This window comes from Chaetodon trifascialis, chromosome 12 (genome assembly GCF_039877785.1).
Source record: "Chaetodon trifascialis isolate fChaTrf1 chromosome 12, fChaTrf1.hap1, whole genome shotgun sequence".
In the NCBI taxonomy this organism is placed as follows: Eukaryota; Metazoa; Chordata; class Actinopteri; order Chaetodontiformes; family Chaetodontidae; genus Chaetodon; species Chaetodon trifascialis.
Window position 1 is genome coordinate 11,893,216 of NC_092067.1, and position 10,627 is coordinate 11,903,842.

Genomic DNA, 10,627 nt, shown 5'->3' on the forward strand with positions numbered 1-10,627 from the left:
GACCCCAGTGAACCCAGCCCACTTACTATATCTGAGGGGGTACAGTTACACCCCCAGCCTCTCAAGCCTCCACCCCCTCTTCTCTATTACATCGTGGAGCTGGTGTGGAAAAAAAATGAGTAGGAGGGTACAAAACACAAAAAAGGGGAGGCGCAAGGATTCACCTCATGTAGCACACACGCCCTGAAGACTTTGTGGTCAAACAGGCATACTTTTGTTAAGGCTGCCCAAGAAGACAGAACTGGGAGACAAAGAGCCAGCAGACAAGGCAGCGGGGAGACACAACAGCGCCTGAATGGGTGCTCCTGGAAATCTCTTGTTTAGACGTGAGGCAGCTGTCTCATTTACACACAGACAAACAGAACAAAACAACACATAACGGAGCCTAAATGCTAATGCACAGATGTGCAGGTCTGTAACTCCCTAATATACTCACACGAGCTCAAACACATGGCCCTGTAGTGTAGTGATAGGTGATGAATAGTTAATGAGCATCACCATCACGCCTCTCTGCTAATAATCCCCATGTTGACCTTGGACAAAGGGGAGGAAAATCTGGTCACTGAGAGACAAATCAAACAAAGACACACACTTAAACACACCTTCACCCTGACTGAAGCCGCCTACTTTATTCAATTATGAGCCACTTTCTCAACCAATCCACATTTCTTTGCCCAGCAAGCCCTCTCTTCACAGCCTCCACAGGCTATTTAAACCATTTCACCCTGCACTCCTACCACTCAACACCCTGCTGTTTTCATATTTTAAATCTCCCATCAGCAGCTCCTCTCCCACCTACTTTCATCTTCACCTGCAGGACTGAGAGAGCCACTTAAAGGTATCCAACCCCACGGACAAAGAGGAGCACAGCAGAAACAGGAACAGGGTAAAAAAAAAACAAAAAAAAAAAAAACATAAGGGTAAAAAACATCCACCTGTCAGACAGTCACGAAGGAGACTATGATCAGGAGGGGAATGAAGGAATGAGAGGTACAGGTGTAAAAGGTAATTAAGAAATCACCAAGTAAATCAAGAAGCCTAAACAAAGTCAGAGAGAGGTGGGTGTTTCTGGAAGAGACAGGGATCTCCTCTCTGTCACATCTCTTCACACATCATCCGGTTTTTAATTAGCTTCCCTGCTTTCCTCCTGGAAAATCCCTCCACCTGTCTGCATCAACCCCTTGCTCATAATTCATAATCTCTCTGTTGCTTCTCACATAATTAATGGCGATCTCACCAGCCAGCATAAAGTAACAAGTCTTGGTTTCTCAGACTTATTTCCAAGTGCAGTAACTCATAGTTTACTCCAGCTGTTCATTGACGAGCTATGGTGAGAGGTTGCAAATGACGGTTTGCCATTTCTAAATCTCTATCAGATAGTTAATGCTGAAATCCACATTTTGGACGGCTAAATAACTTTGCCATACGCAGTACACTGCAAGTGGACATTGTGGATTACTTGCATGCAGTGCAAAGCGGCAGTGAGCTGGACCAGCTATGCATGCTAGCCTAATTGAACCATAATTTCTGATTTCAAACAGAATTTACATGCTACTAACGTTTTAATCAGTGACAGTTATAACAGTTATAACACAAGTTCAATGTAAAAACCTTTAACGTGAAAAATCATTTGAATTTTTCTGACCTTGTTATTATCCTGCGGTTGGCGTTAGAGTGGATGAGTGTAGCTAACGTTAGCGTTAGCATAGCCATCCCATTAAGTGCTACTAAGGTCATACCACGGCAACAAACAAACAAACAAACAAACAAACGAAAACTGCTCTTTTGGCAGCCTGACTCCCATTAAACTCTGACTGAACACACCTGAGAAGTTATGATGCTCAGCTCCATCTTTTCTTTGACCTCCCGTTGCTTTCTTCCCTTGCTGCTCATTGCTGGCTAGCTCTCTGACACATTTCCAATGAGAGCGTTCAGTAGGAATGAGGTTAGCTAGCATTATCCTGGAAATTACACAGTCCTTAAAGCTAGCTAGCTAACTTTTTTTGTTTGTTTGTTTTTTAATCATATTTATTTAATTTATTTGAACTGACAATCCACTTTCCCTTCAAAGTTCAGATTCAGATTTACAACTATTATGCTATTTTAACTATACTCAGTGGTGTGTCTTCAGCACTGATGAACACACACAACCCTAGTGGGCAAATTCAATTAATCTTATTAATAGTTTAAATAGGTTACTTCACTAGCCAGACTAGCCACACTAGCCATCCATGCAATGAGAGGCAACATGTCCCTGTCTCCTGTCTGTGTGTGACTCAACAGACAGCGTCTGTCAAATGTTTCTTAATCTACAAGTACATCCCTGGTACATACAGTCTGAACCCTGACCCTGATCTGTTGCAATATGTCAAGAGTCAGACTGGAGAGGACTTATGCTGCGTTCCCACATACAGACACAGTATTAGCAGCAGCAGGCAGTCTGGCTTGTGATGAAGCTGTAGCTCTTTGTGTGTTTACATACTCCGCTCCAACGGCGCAGCTGTGTTCTGATGTAGCCACCGTACTACACACAAGGAAGTAGTTACTTTTTCTTGTAAGTTTGTTAGATTTGCTCTTGCCTGGTTGTTGCTTGCATTGCATCAGAGAATACATGTATTTCACATAAAGACAAGCTTTTCTCAACTTTCCTCCTGCTGCAGAGCCCCTTTTGAGTCTTGGCGGAGCTCAGCGGGCGACCATTCACAATGAAAAGCAGCCCATCGCTCTCCTGGCTTTTGAGTTGGTTTGTGTGAGCGGATCACACTTAACCTTGACTTGATAATGCTTTCATAGAGTTATCCACTTCTCAGCCCCCTGTTACAGCGAGGTATGCATGTGGCCGTGGCTCTCGTCGAGCTAAACTCCCTCTGCTCTGAAACAGGGTCACTTGGCTAATGTAAGAAGAAGAAACAAAGTTAGAGAGAGAGGTGGGAGAGGTTCAGGGGTGAGTGTGCATTAAATCTCGGTATCCACCAGGGGCATGAAATTACCAGGCTAGTGGTTCAAATCACACAGATGCACAAACCTTTCATCCAAAAGCCGAAGCAATTCCCTCCACAGTATGGTCTGAGATGTAGCTTTACTGAGACATTATCCCTCTCTTCAGGACTCTTATCTGGACTCCCAGAAATGAGCAGAGGTTATGATGAGACTGACAAACTCAGTCCCTTATCGTCCCTTCCTCCATATCTTCTCTTCCTCTTCACTCACATTACCCTTCACCTTGATTCCTCTCTTTTTTCCTCCACTGCATTCCACCATCAATCCAGCTATGCTGTGCCTTAGCTCACACGCTCTACGACTTGCCTCACTCTTTCATCCGTATATCCTCCATCTCTCTCATCCACTCTGTTGTAGACACAAGTTTGACAGCGATCCGTAGCTGATTAGCAGGATAGTACGTGGGAATGTATAATCGCATTGTCGGGGGGGGGGGGCATCATGCCCCATTAGGTGTTGACCTAATTTGATTAGGGTTGAATGTGAGAGATGACATGTTAGAAATCAAGCACGCAAACATCACAGTCAGACATTATCTTTCATCTCAGCATAAACTCGCCCCACGGCTTCTCAGATAGATCAAAGCAGTGCTTTTAAAGGGAATGCTTAACCGATACTGTTCAAATCATTAGCATGGCTCTGCAGCTGGGCTCCTACTCAGCACTCTAATATACACTGTCTAGCTGCAGGCAAGAAAACCTGGTAGGTGGACAAGTGCTTGAGTGTAAGGGGGAGGGTCCGTGTGTGTGTGTGTGTGTGTGTGTGTGTGTGTGTGTGTGTGTGTGTGTGTGTGTGTGTGTGTGTGTGTGTGTGTGTGTTTTAGATAGAACCAGTAAAGTGGCTACATTTTATACACCTGCTACACATTCCAGTAAGGGAAGACAACCAGCTGCCTCTGAGGCTACTCTTTAAGTCTCTCTTATCTGTTGTTTCTTCCCTCCCACCTCTGTCCTCTCTCTGAGAAGCACCTTTACCATCTTCTCTTGTCACCATCCTTCTCATGTCACACAATCTAGTCATTTCAGCTCCCACTCCTACATGCTAAATTACCTTTGTAACAGTCAGGTACCTTGGGTGCTCTTTTATCTCCACAAGCACAAATCCCAGCACTGTAGAGCTCTACCATTCCAGTTCAGGGTAAAAACAGATGAGAAGCCATACATGTTTGCATGTTCACACACAGGCAGACACGCACTCGCACACACGCACACACGCACTCACACACACATAGTAAAAGCAAGTCCTGGCAAGCCCAGGCACTGGCCCTGACATTGATGTCCCTGACAGAAACTGTGTCCGATAATAGCTCTGGAAGGGAAACAAAGTCTGGAAGGCCACCAGTCACATGCCAGCATTAAAATGAGGAAGTCTTCTATAGAAAGATGAGGTCACATGGGGAACAGCCTCCACCTCCTCTGACTGCTATCATATAGGGCTTGGTCAACCTCTGTGTCAGCCGGCGCACCTGTTTACTGTTGAGCCCACGCAGGCTGCTCTGCTTCGATGATATTGTTTCATCAGATGGGGGTCCAAAGGTTTGGATTTAATCTTAGCCTGCTGGAAGTGTTCCACTGCCAAATAACATGTTGCTGCTGCTGCCAGCAGTGCTTCCCACCACCTGTCATTAGCTTTAGCTGCTGTTTGAGTCAGCCAACTGCCCAGTCCCATGGTCCCTCTGGTTTGTAAGAATAGTTTGGGATTTCATCCTCACCTCAGGATCATTTTTCAACTCACGCTGACACACACAGATACATATGAAGAAGAAAAATGCAGATAAGAGGGGTTATGGTTGTATGTATTTCCAGTAATTTGATTCTATCTAAGTAAGCTCTGATTTTCCACATTGGACATGATCAATTGACAATAACTGTCAAAAGACATTGTGAGTTCTGAGGATTTGCAAATGTTTTCTGTTTTCCATGACTGCAAATGGGGTAGCTTTACAGTTGGTTGGAAAAAAAATGTACACTTTTACAATAATATAGTACCTCAAGTACCTTTGAGCATTTACTTTTGACGTTATAGACTAAACAATATTTGATCAAAAATAATCCATGGAATTAATCAGCATAAAAAAATGCAGAATTGAACACATTCACTTCTATTCAAATGTGTGCTTCTTATAGATGTTGTTAATCTTCAGTCATAAATGACAGGCATCGGTCTCAAGTTCACCAATTATAACTAGCACATATTGGTGTGGATTACAATTTGCACAAATCAGCTTTGTGGGTGAAACAAATCTATGGCTTCCCCAGATGAACAGTAACCCCCTTAATCCCACCCCCACTTGTGTCTGCACAGTCAGCTGTCTGCCTTCTGACATCAGGCGCATGAAATGCATCTAACCACTCAGTGTCTGTGTGTATGTATGCCCATATTTTTTTTTCTGTAGGGGTTATGGGGGTGGGCTGTCCGTCAGAAGAGCTGCAAAGGAAATCCAGTAAGCTTGGTAACCAGTCAGTCCCATCTAAAAATAGATCGGCCAGTAGACTAGACCAAGAGTTAGACATCAAAAATGTATACAAAGACTTTAAAGTGACGGGAGGCCCCCCGTTAGAGGTGTTATCAAGCAGGAATTCCTCACCAGTTTGACCTGACTGATCAGTCAGCAGACAGAAATATTCCAAGTAGCAGGTGATGGCTGTATTCTCTACTTTTTCCTTTCTAAATTTTATGCAGTTGTGACTTTCACGACCACACTGCACCACCTCTGGGAACAAGCACTCCCCTCCTTAATCGTGCATAAGAGGTGTCATTTAAATTTTGCCAAAGCCACGGGGCATCAGCATTGCAATACAGCTGGAGGGCTGCTTTACATGAGTGAAACGGTGGGAGGGGGGCTGTATATTCCTTGAACACCTCTGGAGCTGTGACAGCAGCAGATCCATCAAAAAGCTTTCTTGTGGGGAAAAGTCTTTGCACAGCCATCCTCTTCTCCCCATCCTCCTCATACTTTTTGTCATCATCCTCTCTTGCTCATAAATCAACCCATAATTATCAGGGAGGATGGTGACTAAGCCTTTAGACCATGTGGCTCAACAGCTGACCACAGCACAGGGGACTGCATGGGCTGCCTCCCGACACAGACCGACAGACTACAGCTTTCAGACATTAGCCTCTTGCCGGCTACACCCACAGACCAATGCACCACCCTTTGCTGTGTTCCAAAGGAGAGAAGGAAAAAGGACAAACCAGAAGGGAAGTGCTGGAAAATGGCATTGTGGAACCATGTGGTGGAGATAATCTTTTCAGTTTAAAGAGAGTGATACCTCCATGCAACACTGGCAGACGTAGAGGCCTGCAATCTGGCTGAACAAGCGGACAGATGGGTGTAGCGTGCGCACACACACGCACACACATCTTGTTGAAAGGGGGGGGCTGTGACTGAAATGGCTGGTCCTCATTGTACATCAGTTTGCCATGATCGATTTTTCCAGAGTGTTTAACAGTTATCATATCGTCTCAAGGGTTTAACACCAACACCAGCTCAACACACGCACTCACACACTCACTCTCACTCGCTGTGGGACGAGTAGACTCTCAGCTGTCTGAATGAGCCCATCTGTGAGCCCCTGTGCAACAAAAGCAGAGTTTTGTGGGGTGACACAGGCAGAGTTATGTCCTTGTCTGTTACTCAGCTACGTCCTGTCTCACCAAGCAGATAAAGCTCTACAGAATCTGATCACCTTTCTGTCTCCTCGCTGCTCTTTTCTGTCTGTCCATGACAATGTGTCTGTCTTGGTGTCTCTTCTTCCCTCTTATATTTTTCTTCTCCCCTCTCACTCTCTTTCTGAACACTGACACACAGGCACCCACCCTACACATCACACAACCACATGCCGTTTGGGCCGCCCAAGGTCCTCTGAAACTGGGACGATTCCCAGCTGACATCCAGTAGCCCCAAAGGCTTTTTTGGAGTAGTGTGTGTTTGTGTGTGCAGTGAACAAGCCAACAAACCTGTTTTTCTTTTTTTTGTTCCTGCGCTGCCAGCCGGCACACATGCAACATCTCAGGGCAAACAACAGCACGCAAGATGGAAAAAGGGGGGATGAAACAAAGGCCAATCCACAGAGAGTGAACAAAGACAGTAGCCATTTAATTAGAAGAAATGGTCTTTCTGTAGGAAAAATATATGAGGCAGAATAGATGCAGATGGATGCAGACACTAGTTGCAAGACTGGAAACACATTCATGCAATGAATAAGAATCCCACTGAAAACAAATTGCCAATGGCCAGACATTGTGCCACCAGGCCTTATGACTGGTAAACACAGAGAAACTTACACACAGACAAACACAAGTGGCAGCATACCTCACTGTAACGTCTCCCCGTAGTTCTTGATGCTCTCTTGCCAGCGAGGAGACAACATCCAGAGACAATCTGATCCCAGCTGCAAAGATCTGAAACACTCAGAGAGAGAGAAAGAAATCAACCCCCAGCTCTCTCTACATCTACACCCATAGGCTACAATCCTCCACTGACATCCCATCAGAGAGTAGAGCAAAAGGGAGAGAGGGAGAGAGAGAGGGAGAGAGGGGAGTGTGCCAGTTTGAGTGAACTGGGGAGGGGGGGGTGCAGTTGAAAAGGGGGCGAGAGAGAGCATGAGTTAGTGATAGAGAGAGAGAGAGAGAGAGAGAGAGAGAGAGAGAGAGAGAGAGAGAGAGAGAGAGATTTAGGAGTTTGTCAGCGAGTGTGTGTGTGTGTGCGTGTGCGTGTGTGTGTTTGTGAGAGTGAAAAACAGAGAGCGAGTGAGACGGGTTGAAATCTCTAATTACAACTGCTTATCACAAGCCCATAAGCAGCTGGTGGGAATGAGTGACACAGGACTTCATACACACTGCACTGTTGCGCCTCTTTTGTGTGTGTGTGTGTGTGTGTGTGTGTGTGTGTGTGTGTGTGTGTGTGTGTGTGTGTGTATGTGTGTTAGTGTTAGGGGGAGGAGAAGAAAAACATTCAAACAATGGACTGAAAGTGAAACCACAGTGAAAACAGGAGGACAAAAAAGCAGCATGGAGTAGATATGTCTACCTACTATGTGCCGTCTCCCTGCTTTCCTCTCATCCCATTAGCTCAAGGGATGTCAGGTGATTGGCCAGTCCACAACTTTGGTCCATACTGGAGTATCTTGTATGTGTGGATTGCCTGGAAATGGTCTACAGATGTTCATGGTCCCCTGAGGATGATGTGAATGCTTTCTGGTGATCCCCTGAGTTTTCCTCAAGTGCCATCATCAGGTCAAAACGTCCATTTGTCCAATACTTTCCATCGTGATCAAATACCTGCACAGTTAATGACATGGTGAAGCATTATACCTGCTTAGCATCAGCATGTTAGCATTGGCATTGTGACTGTGTTAGCATGCTGATATTGTTGATGATGTTGCTCTTCAGTGATACAAAATATGTTTCCATTTCTGTGTCATTTTTGTCACTGAAACCTTGGAAATCAACAGCATACCAACATTAACATGAACAAAAAACAATAAGAATGGAGGGACAGATAAATAAACACATAAAATTACATTACATAGTATCTTCTTCTAATTGTACTGCAGATATTTATGAAGAGTTTGTTGTGGGGTTGGCAAAATGAGCGCATGAGCATGAACACAGTTTGTATTTACAGTGCATACAAACTGCACGCTCAGTCCTGCAGCCTTTAAATGTTTGGGACAGGGGTGGGGAGCATTTTGCCGTGGCACCACAACAGCCCGAGATAAATGCTGCCGGCTCTCTGTGTGTGTGTGTGTGTGTGTGTGTGTGTGTGTGTGTGTGTGTGTGTGTGTGTGTGTGTGTGTCTGCCAAAGCTCCATCTTGTAGCCATAATGCAGAGTGGAGTGTGGGAGTCAGGAGATGGAGAGAGGAGGGGTGGGGGTGCAGAATTGTGGCAAACCAAAATTCTTCCCTCCTCTCATCCATTTGATGTTTTTCCTCTCCTCTCTAATAAGCTGATGTCCTTGAAGAAAAGGCCAGAAGAAAAGCAAGATTCATCAAGATGAGCTTGAACAGAGACAACTTTTGAATCTCCTCTTACTTTTCTCGCACACATGCAGATTCTCAAGCCTTTCGTTTCATGGCGGTTTGATTCCAGGCAGAGGCAGAGCCGTATGAATTATAGATCAGTTTATATTCCAGCAGATCCTATGTAGTCGGAGGGAGAAAAAACATAAACGCTGTTAGAAACAAATAAACGTCTCATTCTGCTTGGTCAGTCACGTTTTTTAGATCAACAATTAGTGTCTTCTCAGGCTGAATCGATTAAAAACCAACAGCATCACAAGCACACAACACAGTGCTTAGACTTTGGAGTAACGGGTGGCACAATCCAGTTTGTTGATAAACCAAATCCTCACTTAAATGAGAAATCCACGCAGTTCTGCTGCCAGTTCAGCTGCAGGGCTCTGGATCAGCCTGATTACTTTGGGCTGACTGCAGCAGATCAAAGTAATCCCTGAATACGAGAGAAATAGGTTCAACCGTGTAGTACACTGCAGCTCAGCGAGACGATGTTATGGCTGTACATTCTGTAAGTATTTAAGGCAGGCAATGAAGATGCATGTTTGCGCATCTAGTGTGTGTGTGTGTGTGTGTGTGTGTGTGTGTGTGTGTGTGTGTGTGTGTGTGTGTGTGTGTGTGTGTGTGTGCGCAAATCTGAGTCTTCTTGCAGACGCTGCGATGTGAGCGTTTATTGGCGGTTTGCTGCAGAAATGGAGCATGCTGGGTTTTATAATCAGGATTCAGGGATCACCTTTAGCCCCCGCCATCAGTCAGACCTGTCCTAAAGCCCCCAAACAGGGAGAGAGGGAGGAGGGAGGAAATGAAAGGACAGATGGGGACACGGAGACGCGAAGAAAACGCAAGCAGCAATGCAGCCTGAAAAATGGCAGAATGATGGCAACAGGGTCTGATTCAAGGTCCCACTGGATTTACCCTTCTCTGTCCTACAAGCAAAATGCTTTGTGATCTTTAGAATTTGACTAATATCAAACAAGAAAATGTTGTTTTCTTCTCACATAGTTTTTCAAGATTGATTTTTATACTGATACCCTTGACAGTGTCTATGTGATGTATATCTGTCTGCTTTTTTCTGTCTGTGTTGTTTACTAATGCCGCTGTGTGTACTCTCAACGTGTGTGTGTGTGTGCGTGTGTGTGTGTGTGTGTGTGTGTGTGTGTGTGTGTGTGTGTGTGTGTGTGTGAACTACACACAGTGCCAGCATGTGTACACAGCAGGTCTCATTTCCTGATTCTCCGGTCAGACGCTGGTTTCTCTTTTGAGAGGCGAGCCTACAATGACATCAGCTTCCGCCAACACACCAGCCATCACCATGGCACCACACAAAGACATTTCTGGCCCAGAGGGAGGGAGAGCATCATGCTTGACACATTTATAGGAGAGGTCTGGACTCCCCTCTCCTCTCACACCCTCCTCCCCTACCTTCGTCTTTTTCTCCATCGGTGTTTGTACAGCCGCCTGCTCTGTTTACCGGCTCATCAAAGAGCTCCTCAGACTTCCATGGCTGTTGTAGCTGCGCTGGGCCTGGCCTGCTCTCTATCTGTTTTAGCCTCACAGCCTCTCTCTTCTCTTCCGCTTGCTTTTCCACTCATGGCGTCTGCTATCCATT